The following is a 23,382-nucleotide window of genomic DNA, read 5'->3' as shown; positions in this document are numbered from 1 at the left end:
CATGGCCAAACCCCTGCATTACATTAAGCTTATGTGATATGCATATTTGTGCCAATCAGAACCACCAGATTTCCCACAAATCGTTGGTGGATAAGTAAGAATTCCTGATTCACTGAGGACGTTTGTTGGGTTGGTAAAATGCCCATTTCACTTCCCGGTTCTCCATGAATGGTGCATGCCTTTAGAGGGAGGAACATGGCTGATCCATATCGAAAAAGAACAGGATTGTTTGTTCTGTAACCCGTGGGTGCTTTCGCCCTGTGCATTTTTCACATTTCATCCTCAGATTTGTAACGTCCCCTAAAGGCTGACTCGTCCTTTGAGAAATACTTGTGAATCCCTTTTTATTGTTTTTTGTTTTTGATTCCCTTTCCCTCCCCTTTTTTCTTTCCAATCCAAAATGAAAACTAATAGAACACGTAAAATAAACCCTTTGTTTTGTAGGCCCAGGGGTTGGACTCTAGGCCTGGAATGACAAAGCAAGGCTCGTCTGGTGCTCAACTGGGAGGGACTCCCGATGCGTGGGAGGACCTCCCCATTTATAATCATCAGTGTGGGTGGGTCACCTGACATGGTGCCCGCGGACAATGTAACATCCCCTTCCAACTCTCTCCCAAACAAGAAAGTTTGATAACAACAACTATACGGAACAGTGTGTGGGATGTTTTTACCCATGCATCCAAGCCCTACCTCAAAAACTGTGCAGTACTGGCATTGAAAACATCATGATGGCCAGAGCTTCCCAGAAAATGCCCAGGGAAGTGCATGAAGAATAGGCTGCCACCCATTTTGCCGATGTTATGGGCACAGAAGGGCACTGCCTAAAACCACCATTGGACTACCCACACAGTATTCTGAAACCATTGGGAATGGCAATGCTGACTGCCAAAAGCAACCTAGAATTGTGGGGAATTCATTTTCTTAAATCCCAAAAAGGGGTGCATTACCAGTACTCACCACTATCAGAAAGCCAGCGTTTTAAAACCACCAGATTTTGTTTAAAACTGAATAAATGAACCCAAGGCAAGCCAAAGAAAGACTTACTGAGAGGTGGATACAATCTAAAGTTATATTCTGAAGTGACTTGAAGGTTTATAACAAGACTGGCTGAGCTGTGGATTTCAGCAGTTTAAGTAAATTTGGACTGAAAGACACTAAAAACCTAAATGTTTAAAAGAAATGAGTGACCTACTTTTGAGTGTCACATAGGTTGCAATTGTTTAAATGTCATAGTTTTAAACTTAGAATCAGCATCCTAGCTGCATATGTAAAAAAATTGTCTTGACTTAAACTGGGGAACAAAAGTGACATTAGCTGGGGCCTGGCTTAAGGAACTGAATTCTGCCCACCAGCTACCCCCGACAGGAGTTGAGACTTGCACAACAGCTGTGTTCCCAGGCCTATCTGCCTTTTGCTGCTCCCACCAAAAGGGATATGACACTTCCCTGATTGAATTACCTGGGCTCTGCAGGAAATTGAACAAAGCCCTGTCCTGACTCAGGCAGATGGTTTATTGCAGGGGTAATAAAAAGTGGCTTCCTCCTGGAAGTAAAGGGGAGGAGCACTGCCTGTGAGAGCAAGCTGGCTTGGCAGAACTGGAAAAACCAGAAATTCAACCTTGTGCTGGGGGGAAACCACACCCCTGTAGCCAGAATATGGTTTTAGAAAAAGATGAATAACTCATAGAGCGGACTTGTGAAAATTATTTAAATGATACCATAATTCTTGTGATTTTTCTGCCCACATTTTAAGAGGTTTTTAGAACCGGTGGCCTGATCTGGGGGCAAGCTAGCAGTTAAGAGGGTATTACTTAAAATGTATGCATGTTAAAAACCTGACACTTCATCAATTAATGTCCATACTCCTTGCGCACATGTGTGTAAATTTGGGTTAATGTCCGATATTGCGAAACCAGTTAAAAAGTGCAAATGTCGCCATTTCTGAATGCAAGCTCCCAGGAAGAGCAGATTTGGACAGGGTATACCTCCTGTGATGCATGATGGGTGCATGTAATTTCAAACCACTGTGTAGCTATGAAATATGTCTTTTGGGTCAAAATATAGATTGTGTGTAATTTGACAGGGGTGGGTTCTCTGTATCATAAACAGACCTCATCATGATGACACTTCATTTCATTCCCCCAATCAAGGGGAAGAGGATGACGTGGCCAATGACGAGTGGAGAGGGGTAGAGCCTAGTGATGCTGCACACACACCCATTTTCAAAACACATAAAAGCAGACAGTCAGGACAGATATGGACATTCAAATCCATTTGCTGCGGGACGCTCTGCCGGGAAAATCCATACTTTACCTCCATCAATCTCTAGAGAAAGCTGTGCAGAAAGATCCAGACTTCAAATTCATCAATCTCCAGAATCCAGAGAGAGAGAGAGCTGACCCAGATCACTGTGAAGTGCAGAGACCAGACCAGAGTCCAGTCTAAAACCTGACCAGATCCGTGGCGAGGCCCATTTAATTCAAGAATATAGTGTGAGTACCTAGCAGAACTGTGCAGAACCAATCTCTTAGTTAAAATAATCTAATCCAAGCTATTTTAATCTAAGTAGAACTGCCTCCTAACTGTCACCTGTCATTTGTAAAGCTGTCACCTGTCATTTTCTAGTTGCAAGCTGCATTTGTCACTTTGAATTTTAACATTCCAAATCCGAAAAACTACCTTTATTTAATCGCTCATATCTCCGTAACCGTTTGTCCTAGAGACTTGCAGTAACTTTCATCTGGAAGCTGAGATCCTAGGCTGATAGTGCTAGTCCTTGTAGTTCCTCTGTAATCGCGAAAAACGCACTCGCGAATTTGCCGCGATTTGCAAATTTCTCAACGTGTGAAAACAGCAGTTTTCTTGCTTTCAGTTGCCAAAAATTTGTTTAACCTGCTAGTTACTCCTAGATCCTTGCTAAAGTGAGCCTGGACTAATTTTAACTTGATACCACTCACCCTGAACCTCTAGAGGGAATTAAAAGCATTTTAGCGTATTTTTCACTTCATTGCCAGCACATATAAAAGCATTTTGGGCCTGTGTTGTAAACTTCTGTAGTCTAAGTTGCTGGGGTGAACTGAATTACATTTGATTGCATTTCTGAGAACTGTGTGCTTTCCTTCCATTTCCTTGCATTGCATAAAGGGGGGAGGGGATTGCCAGAGAAAAGTGATTACATTGTTTTGTTGAACGCATATTGAGTATTTTCTGTACTGCATTTTCATTCCACCTTGCATCCATTTGAAACCATAAAGTCTTGTTGCTATCTTATCCACCCTATAACCACTCATCATTGATTATAAAGAAGTGTGCTAGTGCCAGACTATCCATTATTGATTACTGCTCAGATTAGGTGTGATATTCAATTATTAAATTATTATAAAGTGTGATATATATATCTATTGTTTAAATTATCAAATAAACCTTTTAACTTGCAAAACAGAACTACTTCTTGGCTCAGTGGGGTCAGGGGGATTCCAAGGGAGGGGTGTTATATAGGGGTAGTCATCCAGAACGCATGAACTGGACATAAAGATATATCAATAAGGGTTTCCATTCAGTATCCCAGACTAGGCATTGACTTAGCTGTAGTGTTGAATTGAATCCTCTTACAAGTGTTACTTATTATACTTGCGATTTCTCACCGCTTAGCCCATTAAATAGTCTTTCAGTCTCTTCGGGGGTCGGCAGATGGCACGCTGGGGATATCTAGCCAGGTTGGACCCCAGGCCACAAGCACTCTCTGCCATGGCACCATTGTCACTCCAATCATTGCCCCATGTTGGCACCACCTCGACTCGGTCACTGCGCGGGATGGACCAGTATCAGGTGAGGGAAGAGCCCTTGTGGGTTGCCGTGATCATTGTTCCTTGATGAGTCGCCACTGTCCAGGGGACCGGGTCATGAAGCAGGCATAGCTTGCGCATAGGGTTCCTGGTCCAGGCCACCACCTGGTCGCCGATCTCCAGTGGCTGCTCCACCTGGCAGCCTCGCCTCATGCACCGGGATTGAGGATTGGATTTTGGGGACGAACAATGCTTCTGTCGAAGACACAGCAGTGACTAGGTGCAGTGTTGTGCGGTAGGCCATGAGCAATTTTATGAGCATGGGTTCCAGGGCCTGGCCTCATTCCAGGGCAATGAAGAAGGCCTTGTTGAGGGTCCACATAAACCTCTGCACTGTTGGCTCAGGGCCAGGATGGTGTGATGCGGTGGTGCTCCAACCGGCACGATGCATGGAAGGCAGCAAGCTACTCACTCTGGAAGGGAGAGTCATTCTCGGATCTCACCGATTCTGGAAGCCCAACGGTGGCAAATATCTCCTTCAGCACCGGTACGATGGATCTGGCCCTATGGAGCCTACATAGTGCCTCACGGGGTATCTTGATAACACGTCCAGTATCACAAAGAGGTGCTGGGATTGCAGTATTTTTCCGAAATCCATGCTAAGGGCTTCCACGGGAACACTGCATCTTCTGGAGATGCAATGTGGTGCCCTTTTGCTGGGGGTGTCGCTGCCTTGATGTCTTCCACCTTACTGGGGACAGGTGACAGCCCCCCCATCGTGAAAGATGAAACCAAAGAACTTCACCCATGGATCCATAAACCTGCACTTCCTCCGGTTTAGGGTTAGCCCCACCTTGGACAGCCTCTCCAATACTGCTGTGAGCCTGGCCATGTGATACTCCGGTGACGTTGCGTAGATCAGCAGATCATCACTTACATTGAAGACCTCGGGGAGGCCCGCTAGCACACCCCTGATGGTATGCTGCAAAACCACAGCCGATGATGACACACCAAAGCTCAGCCACCAGTATCAGAACAGGACGATGTGAGATGAGAATGTGGTGATTGCTCTCGTGTCGGCATGTAACTTGACCCGATGGTACCCAGCCTTGAGGTCCAATGCCCCTCGCAGGTCAGCCAGGATGTCTTCTAGCATGGGTGTGGGTTGTCAGTCTCTCCTGATTGCGCAGTTAGACAGCCTCAAATTGACACAGATACAGACCTCTTCATGGCACTTGGGTTTGACCGCCATGATGATCGGGGACACCAAAGGCATGGGCACATCAACTCTTTCAATGATGCCGGCTTCCTCCATTTGGATGAGCTTGGCCTCTACCTTCTGTCGCATATGTAGCAGCACACGCCAGTGGTGCAACGCCACTGGCTAAATGGTTGGATCAATGTAGAGACAAACCTTTGTCCTTTCAGGCAGCCTACACGTTCAAATATGCCTGGTAACTGGGCCAGAATTGGGCCAGCAGACATCCTATGTCCTGATGATATATCTGGAAGGTGAAGTGCACCATTCTTAAGTCCTCTGCGGTTGCACTGCTGAGCATAGTCTCTTTCACCACGGGTTTCACATTGAACTTGGCCTGGATCATGACATCTTCGTGTTTCACCGACGTGCTGAAGGATCCATCTAGTAAGGATCCACTGTAAGTGAAGATGCAAATGTTTGGGCGCTGTAGCGGCGGCCCTGCTGGTGAGAGTTTTCCAAATTCTGTGTCAGACATAACATTAACTGAAGCTCTTGTGTCTACCCGGATCAACATCTTTGTGTCCCTAAAGCTGATGGTGCACCTGGGCTTCCTCTGCTACGTAGTCATGCTGTTGCCAAAATAAAGAATGCTTCCTCTACATCCCCTTTTCCTTCCATCTGTGACAGGGGCATTAGTCCTGGCTTGCTGTCCTCACCCCCAACGCCTACCTGCTGGTACCATGGCCTGGGTGGTGTTGGGGGTGGTATTGTGGGTGGTAGAGACCCCTGCGTGGATTTCCACAGGGCTCTTCACATCCTGGCATAATGGTTGCTTTTGCCACACCGCCCGTGGCTCCCGCCACTGGGCATGGCTGGTCATCATGTGCGGGGGCCTCTCCACACGTCACATGGCTTCTGGCGCTCATCTGGAGGTTTGTGCACACCTTGCATGCCTCGCCTCCTGTGTCTCCTCCGGCACTTCGGCAATACCTTTATTGATAATGCTGGCACCAGCTCAGGGCATCCTCCTTTGGACGCTTCTTCCATCTGTGCTGCTGTGGATGTGGATAGCTACTGGGTTCTTCCCATCTCCAGTATTCTGTGCAGGGTATGTCAGGTTCCTTTAGAATCTGATGTTGCAGTGCTGCTTACGAGCAATGTTGGATGACCTTCCGACAAGTCATGGCTAGCCTCTGTAGTCGAGCATGGTAGGCGTCCAGAGACTCTGCCAGATTCTGATGCGCCTGTCGTAGGCAATACCTCTCGTAGTCTCTGTTGACCAGTGGTTGGAAATACTCCTGCAGCATTTCTTTAGCCGCGCCGTACAACCCATCACCAGGTCATAATCTCTTAAAACTTTGGTGCACCTCAGGCCCGCGTAGAATAGAAGCGTGGCTCTTTGGGTGGCGTCATCATCCTACTTGGTTGTGGCGAAGTACATCTATAGTCTTTCCACCCACATGTTACACCATGGCCTGAAGGTGGCAGGGGCACTTGACACATCAAATTCTGGCACGGGACACCCCCTGAAATCTTGGGGTCCTTCACAGGCCATGCCTGAGCTCCAGTGGTTCTCATTCCGGGACACTGATATGGACAGTTTGGCCATAACATCAATTGTATCACCCGCATGTGCACATGTGCCCTGTTTATGCTGATCCACTCTGTGGCACGAGCACCCCTGTGATTCTCCTGGGTGCCACAAGCCGAGTTGACGGATGGTCCATCGGCGGAAGTGGTGACTGGGTCCTGTGGGGTCAGCTCATTTCCAAACCCCACACCCCACCATGCAGCTCGGGCACCCTTGCTGGGCCACTTGCGGGGACGGTGTAAAGCGTTACAATGCAAGGCATTGCGTTCAGCTGGTTGTTTTGAGTGCAATTGGGTGGTGTCTCCTCCCCCAGACACATACACCTACTTCGATACTAGAACAGTAGAAACCGATTTAGTTGTGTTTGGCATCAGGAGTGGTGCACCATTTTTTGCTTGGTGATAAGGAGCTGTTGGTTGGTGAACTGCACGCCATCTATAAACAAGGACCAGGGAAGGAGGCAGATGCTAACATAACATGCATGTCTTAGTAAAGAAGGAAACACGCTATTGTATAGCCTATTTTTTTAACTTCTGCAAGTTTGTCAAAGTGAATATTGACAAACTGAATGTTGTTGTAATGTGGATATGTTAGGAAGCCAACAACTGCTACAAGTGCTCCATTGACTAAACCTTGTTCTATGTCAAGGTTACGTTTTAGGATTACTCTGCATTTTAGACACAGAGTTATTACTTTTTTTAATCTAGCTGTGCTGTGGAGATCCATTTTTCTAAGCTACGTAGTCATGCTGTTGCTTCTTGATACATAGGGAGTGTCATGTCATACACTTCAAGTTTGTCTGTGGAGCTGATATGGAATATGGGTTGAATTTCGTTTTTCAACATTGCATCATTGAATTGACTACACCTTGTAAGGGTTGACATTAATGAAATGCATTTTATAAGGAAATGTTGAGTTAATTGTTACATGACATCAGGGGCAGATGTGTTTTGCCCATATAGCTCATTGATTACTCAAGTTCTTAAGATGGATTTTGCATCTTTAGTAAGCAGACCAGTTCTAATATTTTTTTTTAAAGTTAGCATAGGTGAGAGCTGCAGGCTGGTGCATGTTTCGAGTTAGTTCTCTGTGGTGAAATTGCTGCCAGAGATTTACATTTCCGATGCTGTCGAGTGTGTTACGGCATTGCTTGTTTAATGTTTTGAAAATAGTTTGACATTTTAGTGGTGTTAACTCTAGGTCTCTGAAAACACTGACAAGTTTTCCTCCAACAGTTCTTCGTAGTCCGTTTTTAAGACGTCTTGCATTCAGAGATGAATTAAAGCCAACATTAGTTAGGAAACCATGCTTACACCATCTGTCAGGAGCACTTTCATTTCTTTCAGAATTCTGCGTACTTCAGTAGCAGCTTCTGCTGATCATTTGTCGTATTCCAAATTGATTTGGGGTTCTACTGCGAGGTGCAGTAGTTGGTGTAAAGTTACACCTTGTATGTTGTAGGCAGCTAGAAATGCGGAGCCTGTTGCAATTGCTGAAAGGTTGTTGATTGTTAAGTCTTGTAGAAATGTAGTGATTATTTTTATTAAGAATGTTTTACCAGAACCGGCTTCACCACTTACATACAGGAGAAGAGGTTTATATTGTTTACAGCTTCAAGTTCATTTTCATGTTTAAAGCCATTTTCTATTTCTTCAGTGACTTCTAGATACATGGTGAGTTGTTCATAATTTAGCTGTGATTTGAGCACAGACAGATTGTTTAGAGTGATACATTGGGCTTCAGGCCAAGTTTGCTGGTCCAGAAACAAGGGTGCTGGTAAGCACACCGGCAACCTTATTTCTGGGCCGACAAACTACACGTTAGCCTTCTGGAGCCGCTGTGCCCGACAGGTCTGAACCTGCCGAACATATCGTTCACGGTAAGCAAAGCCATCATGGAAGCACCGGCACCATTAAGAATAGTGCCAGTGCTTCAGTTCCCCATTCCCATGGATTCTATTGGGACTCCACAGGAATGGGGATTTATAAATTTACTGGCGCCTGACATCCTAGGTAGCCAGACTTGTAATGATCTGGTGGCACCGGGAAGTCAGGCGCCAATACATTTTTACGGGTCAAGCGGCAACACGCTGATAGCACCGGCAGGGTTACCACCGGGCCGAAAATGAGGCCCATTGTATTGTCTACCTTAGTCATGGCTATTTCTGCTTAATTTAGAATGAGTGGTTCTCCAAGTGGTTCTTGGATTCCAGTAAGAGAAGGTTGACTGCCTTCTGGAGTGTCTTTATCTAGTAAAGCTTCAATTGCTCTCTCTTGTTGGTGTTCACCCAGTAATAAAGTTATTTATGTTGTGGAGATTTAAACAATAACTTTACATGATTAATTGGACTGGGCTTGATAATTTTTACTAGGCTTCCTTCACTTCCTAAATGTTTGTTAGTTGTCTCATCTGGCGTGACATTGATTTTGTAGGAGGAGGTTTTGACTATGTCATACATGCACATGTTTTCCATAGCAGTAGTTCTGTTTTGGTAGTATGTGTCAATTAAATTGTTTTTTAAAATCTCCTGGCATTTGGGATCATTTGTGGCTATTGTTTCTATTTCTTGGTAGGATTTCAGTACCCTTTTTAGTGATAAAGCTGGACCAAGATTTCGCCAGACAATGTTTTCAGATTTCCCATATAAGGGTGTAGCTGTTAAATGGTCAGCAACTTCATAACATCTACATTCTCTATGGGAGAGCATTTTTATACCAAAGCTGCACAATTTCTGTGACAGTTTTATCAGATGATATGTCATCCCAGAGGTCGTTTAGCTCTGTTTTCTTGGCTTTCAGGATATGACAAAACTTGCAACTGCAGCAGAATTGCCTGCAATGTATTGTATGTCTGTATATGCATTCCACAAAAGGGAAAGGATTGCATTGTAATCATTGATTCACTTCGATGGTATGTCCTTTTTAATGTTGTATGTGTTTTTGGGCTATTTCCCTTTTACACAGTGTCTAACCGAAAACATCAAGCTATTTACTTGTCCTTTTGTGCAGCATGGTCTAGGTTTGCTCTTTGTATATCAACATTGGCAATATTTGCCACACATATGTTTTTGGAAGCGTAAGATTTGTGTATGCGGGTCACTATGTGTGGTTTCTGAAGGGATGTCACAGGTAATGTATTCTTGAATAAATTGTAAAACAGTGTCATCACTTTCATGGTCAAATTTGGGAGCACATTTTATCCACAAAAGCATGTGGATGTGTGGTGCTCCACTGGATTGATATTCTTTTCCCCAAAAGAAGTGTTCTGCTTCTCCACGTAGAGGGGTATTTCTATTGCAGATGAAGTGCAGCATGGAAATGAAATGATGGTGAAAGTACCTTGATTCATTGACAGTAATTGTAATGGGTTATTTAATGTATGTACGTGCTTAATACCAAGAGGTTTATAAGCATGTACCCAGGTATCGAACCAGTGTTGCTTAACGTTGTCTTGCTTCCAAGGCGAGCACGTTGCCCCTGAGCTATCCTCCCGAGACAGGGTCAAGAGAACAGAGTTCTTCTGGTATTTTTATATCTATTCCCTCTTTATTTAGATTTTCAATGCATAGGAAGTTGTGCAAGTCATCCCATGCATATTCTGCACAACTTAAGTTAGCGACCCATGTGGGTTGGCCTAGGTTCCTTACCATGCAACATACATCGCCGTGATATTAGAACCAGTATTCTTTTGTACCATGCATGTTTGCCAAGAGATTTGTGACACTGGACTGCAAAACTGCATCTTTGTCTTTCATCTTATAGAGCAAAGCCTGTTTTTAATGTGTGTTCAACTCCATAACATAGAGTTGCTAGTATACTTTCAAACAGGAGGAGGACAATGTATTCTACATTGTGACTGACTATAGGTTCTTCAGAATACATTTGTAAAGGGCAATAGGCTGATGTGGTAATTTGTGTGGATCTTCCATCATTTCTTTCTCCTTTTCCTGCAGGAAAGAGTAGAGGAAAGGAACATGCTTCAACACTTTTCTTGCATATGCTCATTATGGAGCATTTGGTATGTCTCTGGTGCATTTTCTTTAGGATATTGTAGGGTTTGTCTAACTTTGTTTCAGTCGGCTAGGTGTTGCCAATTTATTTTGTCTTTTGTTGACACACCATTAGCTAGTGCAATCAATGAATGATCTGTTGGCCATTGTAATCCTAGAGTTTCTATATTTGCTTTAAGATCTAATGGCAAATATAGTACTTTGTCACAAATGCCCTTTAGTATCTCATATGGAGGCAATTTGTCAATTTTCGGTTGAAGGCATTGTATAGCTTGAAATGGGTGGACTGTTTTGATTATAATGCTGTCATACAAGTTAAGTTGCTAGAGAGCCTTTGAAAGTGGAAATATTTCTAAGTTATTAGGGATAGCACATGATGGCAGTTGGCTATTGCTAAGCTTTGTATTGCAGTACATGCAAACTATTAAAGCTAATTGGAACCATTGGAACCATTGGGATTCCTCATTGCCTCTATTTTGTAGGCCACATCTACTATTTTTATGTTCTTTGATAAAAGAAACATACTTGGTATAGTATTTCTGCAGATGTGTTTTGAAACTTAGCTGTTTCTTTTTTGTATGTGTTTGTTAGGAGGTTGGTGTTTGTGAGGTTTTCGCTAATGTTTTATGAAGTTACTAAATTTTCCAAGTCCACTTGAGTTCCAAAATATTTACTTTTGATGTGCTATGTTTCTCAAAGGAGTTCTTTTGCTGTCCCTTGTAGATTAATGTTATTTAAATGTTGCAGTTCTAGAGCAGGCGTGTTTGCATAGTACAGTCTACGCACAAGATTTGTTATAGCGGGATGGTGTGTTGCTAACATTTTGATGTGGTGGAAGGTGCTTTTGCAAGCAGTTCCGGAAATGCAGGATAATGAATGTCCTTGCAGCCCACTGTGGATGCACACTGGACAGTAGTCCATGTCTGTAAAGTGTTCATTCTATTTGTGTCTTGGGTCTACTGTTTGGATTATAATGCTCTCATACATGTTACATTTTTTAACAGCTTTTGGAAATGCTGATAGCATGCACTGGCATTTGGTTATTGTTACGCTTTGTATTGCAGTGTGTGCAAACTATTGAAGGGTCAGTTGTGTTGTATTTATTTTCTGCTGTTAGATATAAAGCTAAGTGGAACCATTGGGAATCCTCATTCTCCTCTATTTTGAAGGCCATAGTTACTATGTTTGTGCTCTTTTTATAAAATGTTCTGCAACAACAGACACATGCTTTGTGTGGTATTTCAGGATATGTGTTTTGAAACTTAGCTATTTCTATTTTGTATATGTTTGTAAGGTGGTTGTTGTTTGTGAGATTTTCGCTAATGTTTTCTAAAGTTACTGAATTTTCAAATTCAACGTCAGTTCCAAAATATTTACAGGGTAATTCATAGAATTTCGCAGAAAAGTGTCGCAAGCGGCTGGCGCAGAGTGTCCGCCTGCGATTGTCTGCGCCAGGCACGTGCGCTAAAACCGATTTCCGCGCACAGCGTATTCATGGATTTTAGGCTCCCAAATCAGCCGTGGCGCAGAGTATCGCAGCGACCCTGCAGCAGCGCCAGTAACGCCCCCAAGAACGCCCTCGCGCAAGGAAAAGCCATCAAAATCGCTAAATCATCGCAAAGGGCTGCGCTAACCCTGGACCAGTGTACAGGGCTGCCAAACAAGGAACACAAAGTGGGTAACGTGCATATCAGGGGTACGCGTGAAGTTATACACGCGATTAGCCAGGGTACGTGTATTACAGGGGTACGCGTGAAGTTTTACACGCGATTAGCCAGGGCACGTGTATCACAGGGGTACGCAGGAATTATCACACGCGATTTGGCTGGGTACGTGTATTACAGGGGTACACGGGAAGTTCTACACGCGATTCGGCTGGGTACGTGTATTACAGGGGTGCGCGGGAATTCTCACATGCGATTTGGCCAGATACGTGTATTACAGGGGTGCGCGGGAATTATCACACGCGATTTGGCTTGGTACATGTATTACAGGGGTGCGTGGGAAGTTCTACACGCGATTGGCCAGGGTACGTGTATTACAGGGGTACGTGGGAATTATCACACGCGATTTGGCTGGGTACGTGTATTACAGGGGTACACGGGAAGTTCTACACGCGATTGGCCAGGGTACGTGTATTACAGGGGTACGTGGGAATTATCACACGCGATTTGGCTGGGTACGTGTATTACAGGGGTGCGCGGGAATTCTCACATGCGATTTGGCCAGGTACGTGTATTACAGGGGTGTGCGGGAATTATCACACGCAATTAGGCTGGGTGGGTCCTCACAGGTGTTCCCTGTACACCCTCCACGGTCCCTGCAGGCAGCCCACAAAACAGGGGAATACCCTGCACACCTGCTCATGTCCCCCTGCATCCCCACCCCCCAGCAGTGCAGGGGCAGCCTCCACCAGGCCCCCACCCATGTCTCCCAACACCCCCACCCCCCAGCAGTGCAGGGGCAGCCTCCACCAGGCCCCCACTCATGTCTCCCACCACCCCCACCCCCCAGCATCCAGGGTCACCCTCCACCAGGCCCCCACCCATGTCTCCCACCACCCCCAACCCCCAGCCACCAGGGGCACCCTCCACCAGGCCCCCACTCATGTCTCCCACCACCCCCACCCCCCAGCATCCAGGGGCACCCTCCACCAGGCCCCCACCCATGTCTCCCACCACCCCCAACCCCCAGCCACCAGGGGCAGCCTCCACCAGGCCCCCACTCATGTCTCCCACCACCCCCACCCCCCAGCAGTGCAGGGGCAGCCTCCACCAGGCCTCCACCCATGTCCCCTATCACCCCCACCCCCCGCCACCAGGGGCACCCTCCACCAGGCCCCCATCCATGTCTCCCACCACCCCCACCCCCCAGCAGTGCAGGGGCACCCTCCACCAGGCCCCCACTCATGTCTCCCACCACCCCCACCCCCCAGCAGTGCAGGGGCAGCCTCCACCAGGCCCCCACTCATGTCCCCTATCACCCCCACCCCCCCGCCACCAGGGGCACCCTCCACCAGGCCCCCATCCATGTCTCCCACCACCCCCACCCCCCAGCAGTGCAGGGGCAGCCTCCACCAGGCCCCCACTCATGTCCCCTATCACCCACACCCCCCCGCCACCAGGGGCACCCTCCACCAGGCCCCCATACATGTCTCCCACCACCCCCACCCCCCAGCAGTGCAGGGGCACCCTCCACCAGGCCCCCACTCATGTCCCCTATCACCCCCACCCCCCCGCCACCAGGGGCACCCTTCACAAGGCCCCCATCCATGTCTCCCACCACCCCCACCCCCCCGCCACCAGGGGCACCCTCCACCAGGCCCCCACTCATGTCCCCTATCACCCCCACCCCCCCCGCCACCAGGGGCACCCTTCACAAGGCCCCCATCCATGTCTCCCACCACCCCCACCCCCCAGCAGTGCAGGGGCAGCCTCCACCAGGCCCCCACCCATGTCTCCCACCACCCCCACCCCCCAGCAGTGCAAGGGCAGCCTCCACCAGGCCCCCACTCATGTCTACCACCACCCCCACCCCCCAGCCACCAGGGGCACCCTCCACCAGGCCCCCACTCATGTCTCCCACCACCCCCACCCCCCAGCAGTGCAGGGGCAGCCTCCACCAGGCCCCCACTCATGTCTCCCACCACCCCCACCCCCCAGCAGTGCAGGGGCAGCCTCCACCAGGCACCCACTCATGTCTACCACCACCCCCACCCCCCAGCCACCAGGGGCACCCTCCACCAGGCCCCCACCCATGTCTCCCACCACCCCCACCCCCCAGCAGTGCAGGGGCAGCCTCCACCAGGCCCCCACTCATGTCCCCTATCACCCCCACCCCCCCGCCACCAGGGGCACCCTCCACCAGGCCCCCATCCATGTCTCCCACCACCCCCACCCCACAGCAGTGCAGGGGCACCCTCCACCAGGCCCCCACTCATGACCCCTATCACCCCCACCCCCCCGCCACCAGGGGCACCCTCCACCAGGCCCCCATCCATGTCTCCCACCACCCCCACCCCCCGCCACCAGGGGCACCCTCCACCAGGCCCCCATCCATGTCTCCCACCACTCCCACCCCCCAGCAGTGCAGGGGCAGCCTCCACCAGGCCCCCACTCATGTCCCCTATCACCTCCACCCCCCGCCACCAGGGGCACCCTCCACCAGGCCCCCATCCATGTCTCCCACCACCCCCACCCCCCGCCACCAGGGGCACCCTCCACCAGGCCCCCATCCATGTCTCCCACCACTCCCACCCCCCAGCAGTGCAGGGGCAGCCTCCACCAGGCCCCCACTCATGTCCCCTATCACCCCCACCCCCAGCAGTGCAGGGGCACCCTCCACCAGGCCCCCACTCATGTCCCACCCATGTCTCCCACCACCCCCACCCCCCAGCTACCAGGGGCATCCTCCACCAGGACACCAACTTCCCTGGCACTGAAGCTGGTTCCCCTCTGCCTCCTTGGCCGGGGGTTGCCACTGGTGCCAGATGTTGTAGTGCCCGACATGGCAACCCCAGAGGCAGGAGTGGGTGGGCAACTGGGTCCTGGGGCTGGGCTGTGGGGCGACGGAAAAGCAGTCGGGAGCCTTTGGTTCCAGCAGGGGTGGTCACAGCAACAGCACCCCTGGCTGATGTGCAGGCAGCAAATGGCAGGGCACGTGGGCAGCAGGCAGTCAGGCAGCAGCAGATGGCAGGTGGGAGCGTGCTCAGGGCTCTGAGGGGCAGTAATTTGGCCTCCTGGGCAGGAGCGTGGTCTTTCGTGTGTGAACGCATGGACAGCTTGATATGTAGTGAGTGATTTTGCACGTGAAAATCCCACACGTCTGCGTGTAAATCGATGAAAGGCCCTTAGCGCGTAAACGCTTATGCGCGTCTATGAAGTCACGTGCACGCATAGGCAAAAGTTGCGTGACACGTCCGAGTGTCAAAGCGTCTTATTGGTGGAAATAGCCCTACACGCAGAAGTGTCAAAGCGTGTAATTGGTGCAAATGGACCTACGCGCAGAAGTGTCAAAGCGTGTAATTGGTGCAAATGGACATACACGCAGAAGTGACAAAGCGTGTAATTGGTGCAAATGGACCTACACGCAGAAGTGACAAAGCGTGTAATTGGTGGGAATGGGCCTAGCACGTACACACCGCGTAAGTGACGCTGTACGCGTGGGCCTGCATATAAGGTACGTGTAGAACACCAATTCCTTGTACTGCATTTCGTGGAGAGCGAGTGGGTGAATTCTGTACTTCTTGTCGTTTCACACGCGATTTACTTCACAGCGTTTCAAGTTCGTACTCACTGTTACCTCTGACAGCTTTTTCTATTTTTTCTCTTGTACTGGTTTACCTGGGCCTGTTCCCTCAAACAGTGTTCCCTTCTACTGTTGTCCTGTCTCCTCAGACAGCGTACATATCTTCTTTTGGCGGGGGTGTTGCCAACCAAACGCGCTCATTTTTCACGCTCTTTTACCTGGCAGACGGTGAGTCACGCACGTATCTAACATCTGTGCTTGCCCCGTGTGTAGCCTACCCCTTCAGAGGTCATTCTAGGCTGCGTGTGACACGCATACGTTCATTCTTGTGTTACTGGGTGCCACAGCGTAGTGCAGGTTTTTCTTTCTGCACACGTGGTCTAGGAGGGGTTGCGTGCACGTCATCTCCCTTTTTTGGGCCTCCTGTGCGTTGCGTGACCCGTCATCTTTCCCCAGGGGTTACATTCAGCCTTGCTAGAGCACTAGGGTACAATTACCATCTGGTACCCAACCCCTTTGACCCCCAATTGCCCAGGACAATAGTCTACATCCACTCCCATACGCACATTAACATCAGTGCCATGGCTGGGAGGCGAGGATTCCGTAAGGGTGGCAAAGGTGGAAGAGCCACAAGTGGTGGCCGTGGTGGATCCGGTAGGGGACGTGGTCGTAACTTGCAGGGTGAGCCTGTCCCCCCATGTGTGGAGGACCAGTCACAGGCACCCATAATCCCCCCCCTCCCGTTGAGGCTGATGTGGCTGACACCATCCATGCTCAGCCCTTGTTGGACCAGCCCATTGTGGCACCAGACCTGGCTGACTCCATGGCTGACTTCCAGGTCAGCAGGGCTACGACACATGCGCTGGTGCACGTTGATGCCATCATGCCACGTGGATCTGGGGCAGCAAGGTCATCTGCTGCACCAAGGAGGCAGGGCGGAGAGGCTGCAGGGGCAGCTGCGGCTCCATCCACCCCAGCCCTCACACACCCAGCCAGGACAGTGTCGGTCCTAGTCCATGCTGCTGACATTCCCCCTGACACCATCACACTAGAGCCAATGCCTGCACCAACTCCCATGCTGAGTGTGCAATCCCACACTCCTGATACAGAGTCCACCAGGGCTCCTGCCCCTAGTGTCCAGAGCAGCGCAGGACACTCAGGATCACCACCACCTTCCAAGCGGAGGAGGAAGAGTGCTCGTCCGGCACAGGCTGATGCCCCAGACACGGCTACACAGTCCGGCCCGTCCAGGAAGCCCAGCTTCACGGATGACGAACTGAATGCACTTGTCGAGTATGTGTCCGGACATGACAACGAGATGGTCATTGTTGCAGGATCCAAGACCACACCTGCACAACGCCAGGCACACTGGCAGACCGTTGCGGACATCGTAAGTGCCCTTGGAATCGTGAGGCGCACAGCCAATGATTGCTATAAGCGCTGGAATGACCTAAAGCGCAGGGCAAAGAGTAAGCTGGCCTCAAGTCATGCCGCAACTCTAGTGACTGGAGGTGGGTCTCCAGTAGTAGACATGGAACTCACTCCACATGAGTCAGTCGCTGGGACCTACGTCACGGAGGAACAGATCCAAGGCGTGGGAGATCTGGCTGATTACGAGGCATTGTCCGGTGAGTGCACATGCATGTGTGTGTCATCCATGTGCATGGTGTGTGTGTGAGGGCTTCTGTTTGTGTGCCAGGTGAGAGTGTGTGCGCCTGAGTCGTATGGGTCAGCCATGTGCTTCATGCAATACTTCCTGTGCAGCTGCATTTGACCATAGCAGTATCCCTTCTGCCAACAGTAGACATCTAGCCCAACTGCACGCCAGTTGCCCTTGAAGTGTCACCTTGCCACAACATAGTTGCTTATTTTTCACTGTTCATTCAGTCAGATTGTTTTCATTCCCCCACTTTTACTAGCCATGTCGATGTCCACTAGTCACATGTCTGACATGGCTATGGTAAAGTGGAGTGACTTTGTTACCTGGATATCATTTGTACACACATGTCCCTGTGCAATTGGACCATTTCAGACTGGCAGCTCCAGGTGAAAAATCTGACCTGTTAGAATTAGAAAAGCAATTACATGCGGGAACTAGACTGAATGAATAGGTGCTGCCCTCCTCTCCATCTTCACTCAATAGCAATGGTACATGCCATCTGTGTGATGGCATGTGTGTTTCACCTGGCAATCACAGGCCAATGTGTGATGCCACTGCCAGGCAGCAAGCAGAAAATGTGTTCATCTTCCATCTTGGTGTCATCAGTGTGTGCCATTTGCCTGCACTTCATACGCAGTGAGGGTGCATGCATGGGAGGGTTTTAGTCATGTGGGACATGTGTCAATCAAGTACTGGTTCTCTTGTTTCTCAGCCCTCATTGTGTGCCATGGTGCTAATGCCTGTTTCCATTTCTTTGTTTTCATGTCTTTGCAGGGGAAGACGCACCTGATACTGCTGGGGTTGTGGAGATGGTGCAGACCCAGGAGGGGTCCGAGGGCCGACCAACCACCAGTGAGGGACGTGGTGTGGTGGTGGGGGAGAACCCACAAGTGCTGCAGGTCGTGCTCTCAAGGGGTGTCTCTGGCTGCACCTCCCCCGAGCTGTACTCAGGTGTTGATTCGGATGAGACCTACGTGCCGTCGCAAGTGCGTGTTCCAGGGAGGGATTCTGTTCTGTCTCACCCACCTGCACCAGGGTCAGAACCCTCCATGGGGATGTCAGTGTTGGCAGCTACGCCTTTGGTGGTTACGGATGCAGGGTCACACTCCGCGACATCTGATCCTGTTCCTGGGCCAGCAGATCAGAGGGGGAATGCAGTCCTGCAGCCTCAGGCAGTGCCGGCACAGCAAGGCGCAGTTCGCCTTGCCCCAGACAGGATGTGGTGCCCCCCGACGTGGTGGCCGTACACCACCTGGCAATACCGCATGGGAGCAATCCATTTACGGTATGGCAACCCAACAGGCTGCATCATCCGAGATGATGGCTCAGGCCATGGATAGGGTGGCCGCTTCCATTGTCCCCCCAGAAAGGCTGATGGAGCGACTAGAGCAGGCAACCGACTCCATCTGCCAGTCACACAGGGAGGACATGTTGGGGTCCAACAGGGACAGGCGGGCGGCACTGGCGACTCTGCAGGAGGCCATATCCATTGAGTCCCACGGCCACAGGGAAGCCCTGAGGCAGGAGCTCCTTCACCTCAGGACGACTCTTGTTGAGCTTGAGGCATCAACACACCAAAGGACAGAACAGCAGCTGAAGCGTCTCACCCGTACGCTCTGAGCTGAGATGCAGGCAACGAGGGCGGAGGTCCGGGCATCCCGTGAGTTGTTGCATGGGGACCTCCGCACACTCATCCTCCAGAACCAGACCTACCACACCCGCATGCTTGCAGCCAAGGAGGAGCAGACTAGGGCCTTGCGTGGGCTGCCTCCCATAGTGCAACCACCTCCGGATGCAGCTGCACAGGGTGATAATAGCGACAGCAGTGATACTCCCACAATAGGGTAGCCGTGTGGGCCATGAGCCCATGGAGGTGTTTTATTTTCCCAGGATCCACGCAGGTGGGTTCTGGTGTGCATCCTGTCCTCGGACCTCCTGGGTGGCCTCCCCAACCCCCCCGGGCCCATCAATGGCCATTTTTGATTGTTTCCTATTTTTATTTTTATTTTTATTTATTTTATTCCCTATTTTTTTGGGACGATTTGTTGGCTTACGTGGTTCCTGTGGGCATACGCTGCATTGTGGCTGGGCACATGCAGGCTTGTAATGTATTTGGTTCAGATGCTTGGGTTTGAGTCACACACACCCCTCCTGCTTCCCGTTTCCATGGGCTTGCAAAGGGTGTGCCCAAGTGACAGTGAATTACACAGTGACGTTGGACTCCCATGAGCTGTGTGGGCAGTCTGTAGTCAATACTGTGTATACATTCCTAGTGCATATTGCTGTTGTGTTGTACACTGCATGTTGCATTGATGTGTAACTCATCTTCTGTGTCTACCTCCCAATTTGCAGGTCCCTTCCTCATGTCTACACAAGGACCTCTAGTCTGGAGATGGGGTCCATGTTGGCAGCAGTGCACCTACAACTCTACATGGTGCCAACACTGCACAGTTGGTAGTGGTGGGAGTGCAGGCATTTCCAGGTGGTGAGACTACTAATATGTAACATTTGTGATGTCATGTTAATGGTAGTACGTGCTCAAGTATGTTGTTGGTCCGGCATTGCTGTGAGCATTTCAGGTGTTGCAGGTTTCTAATAGGGACACTGTACATAGTGACACTAGTGTGGGGATTACTTTGTTTACCTGCAAATAGCATGACATGGCACGGTGTGTCGTGTGGCGGTGCTGGGGTTGGGTTGGCTGACATGGCACTGTCCTCTTGTTGCATTTTGCAAGTGGGTATTCTTTTTAGCTGCTTGAATGTGTAACTCCACAAAACTGCATTGGTGGTGTCTGTGTGGGTAGGGATGCACACATTGTGACACTTACAGGTGAACAATCTCAGGCTGATATGGTATTCACGGTTCATTCTCCAGACATTCAGGATCAGTGTCAGGTTGAGTCATCATTGATTGGCAGATGGAATGTGCCAGGGCAGTGTGCACTCCACAGGGGTGTGATTTCTATGTGAAGTAATTAGCCACTAGCTGTGTACGGGCTGCCTCCCCCCGTGCCCTTTCCCCTCCCATGCGCAGCGGCTGTGCATGTGGTTGGGGATGTGGGGCCACCACCATGTCCACGGCCAGGCCCCGGCGTGTTGCAACGTTGTGCAGGACACATGCTGCCACTATGATCCTGCACACTACAGGGGGAGCGTATAACAGCTGGCCGCCAGAACGGTCAAGGGAGCGAAAGCGTGACTTTAGCACTCCGAATGTGCGCTCCACTATGTCCCGGGTCGTAATGTGGGCTGTGTTATATCTTACCTCGGGTGGCGTGGTGGGGTTCCGAATTGGCGTCATCATGTGGGGGCTGAGAGGGTAGGCCCTGTCCCCTGTGGAGCTGGTGATTGGTATCATTGGTGGGGTTGTGACCTTGCTCAGTATCCAACATGCATGCATGTGCAGTGGCATACATACTCACCAAGCAGCCATGTATCGCCATGCCGCCCAGCTTCTAGGTCCCGGCTTAGGGTGGACATTCGGTAAATGAAGCTGTCGTGGGTGGTCCCGGGATAGTTGGCATATACTGAGGTGATGATTCCCTTGGCATTACATGCTACCTGCACGTTGATGGAATGCCAGTGCTTGCGGTTCCTATAGATGTGCTCAGATGCCCTGGGGGGACGTAGAGCCACATGGGTGCAGTCGATGGCACCTAGCACTTTGGGGAATCGTGCCACACCGTAAAAATCCAGGGCGGCAGCATGCCTTTCTGCAGGTGTTCTGGGCAGGTATATGTGCCTGCGGACTGATGGGCGTGCAGTGATGATGTTCAAGACCTGGTGTAGGCAGCGTGACTGGGTGGCCTGTGACACCCCACCCACTATGGCACTTGTCCGCTGAAATGATCCAGTGGCTAAGAAGTGCAGTACATTGAGGACCTTCTCCAGGGGGCTGAGTGCTTGGGAGCACAGGGTGGGTGATGTGAGGTCATCCTCCCACTCACTCACCAGGTCCAGTATTATGTGTGGTGGAAACCTGTACCTCCCATACACCTGGTCATCAGGCATCCCGAAAAGGCTGGTTCTGGGTGTGAATATTCTGGCCCTGACTATCCTCCTCCTCCTCCTTTGGTAGCCCACTGCCACTGCTGCTAGGAACGGTATGTTCATCCTGGCGTCTGAGCTTGTTATTGTTAAAGTGCGCAAATGTATGCTTTGCGCGTGTTCTAGGCGAGCGTGTGACCCGCGCACCCCTGGAATCCAGTTCCCAGTCCAATAGCGTGTGGAAATTCCCACGCACCACGGGATACAGGTGCGCTGATGTACTTGCGTGTGTAAGTGCCCGCGCACCCATGAAATACACGTACATAGGCCAATCGCGTGTACGCGCACTTTTGTCCAATTACACGCTGACGTGCAGTATTTCCACGTGTGCTCCGTCATCACGTGCTGAGTGGGGAACACCCGTGCGGGTCACGTCACAGACGCGCTTACACGCTAAGGGCCTTTCCTCGGATTTCACGCTGACGTGCAGGATTTTCACGTGCCAAATCACTCCGTATCAAGCTGGCCACGCGAAAACACACGGAAGACCACGCTCCTGCCCAGAAGGCCGAGTTACTGCCCCCCAGTGCCCCGAGCAGCCTCCCACGTGCCATCTGCTGCTGCCTGCCTGCCTGCCTGCCTGCTGCCACCGTGCCCTGCCATTTGGTGCCTGCACATCAGCCATCTGCAGGGGTCCAGTTGCTGTGTCCACCCCTGCTGGAACTGAAGACTCCCGAGTGGGATTACATCGCTCCACAGCCCAGGACCCAGTTGCCCACCCACACCTGCCTCTGGGGTTGCCATGTCGGGCACTTCCACATCTGGCACCAGTGGCAACCCCAGGCCAGAGGGGCAGAGGGGCACCAGCTTCACTGCCACCGAAGTTGGTGTCCTGGTGGAGCATGTCCTGGGGCAGTATGATGCCCTCTTTGGATCGTCCCGCACCAGCAAGGAAGGACGGGAGAGGATCTGGGCCGACTGTGTGGTTGCCATCAACGCGGAGGGGGTGGCAACCCGCAACGTCCTGAAGATCAAGAAGCGCTGGGAGGACTTGAGGTCCAGGACCCTTGTGAAGGCCAGGCGCCTCGTGGAGGGGGGCCGGGGCCTCATGAGTTCCATCCAGATGAGGGTCCTGGAACGCGTACGCCCATCGCTCCACGCCCAGATCCTTGAGAGGGAGGCCCGTCTGGAGTTGAGCGGTAAGTGTCCAAGCATTACTGTGTGAGACAGGGCATGTTGCGGTGTGCTGGTTCTATGATACTTGCCTGTATGTGTGCCATAGGCCATGTATGCATGTATGTGTGCAGGGGCATCATAGTAATGCATGTGCGACCAGTGATGTGTGACCCACATGGTTGTTGCATGTGTTCAAATGCCGCATGGGGAGCCCTATGCCGATTTTGAACATGAGAGCATGCCAGTCTCTGTACCTGGACATGGGTGGGGGTGAGGGATGGGTGCTGATGCCAGGTACATATATGGTAGCCATGTCTGTGTGCCTGACCTGCGTGTCTGTGACTTGTGCATGCCATGGATGCATGACACATGTGTGTGACAATGCACAGATTCAGTGAAGCAGCCAAATTACCCTTGTATCCGCTGTGTTTGGTGTGTTTGGGGCCAGATGGATGTCACTGAGGTGAAGTGTGTGCATGTGATAGGCATGAGCCATGATGCATGTGAGTTACATATCATTGAATGTTTCAAGAGTCCATTGGACATGCATGGAAATGTCCATGGCATGCACCATGCCTGTTACTGTGTGTGTTTTGCCTGGACTGACCCATGTGTTGTGGAGGGACATGATGGAAGTGTACTTTGACAGTGGTGCTCATCTGCTATTGCTTCCTGTCTAGGGGACCATTGTACAGTACCCTAATGCTTGTGTTCTTTGTCTCCCT

The sequence above is a fragment of the Ambystoma mexicanum genome, chromosome 5q (assembly GCF_040938575.1).
Source record: "Ambystoma mexicanum isolate Mex_15411 chromosome 5q, UKY_AmexF1_1, whole genome shotgun sequence".
Lineage (NCBI taxonomy): Eukaryota > Metazoa > Chordata > Amphibia > Caudata > Ambystomatidae > Ambystoma > Ambystoma mexicanum.
Note: the sequence above shows the minus strand (reverse complement) of the source record.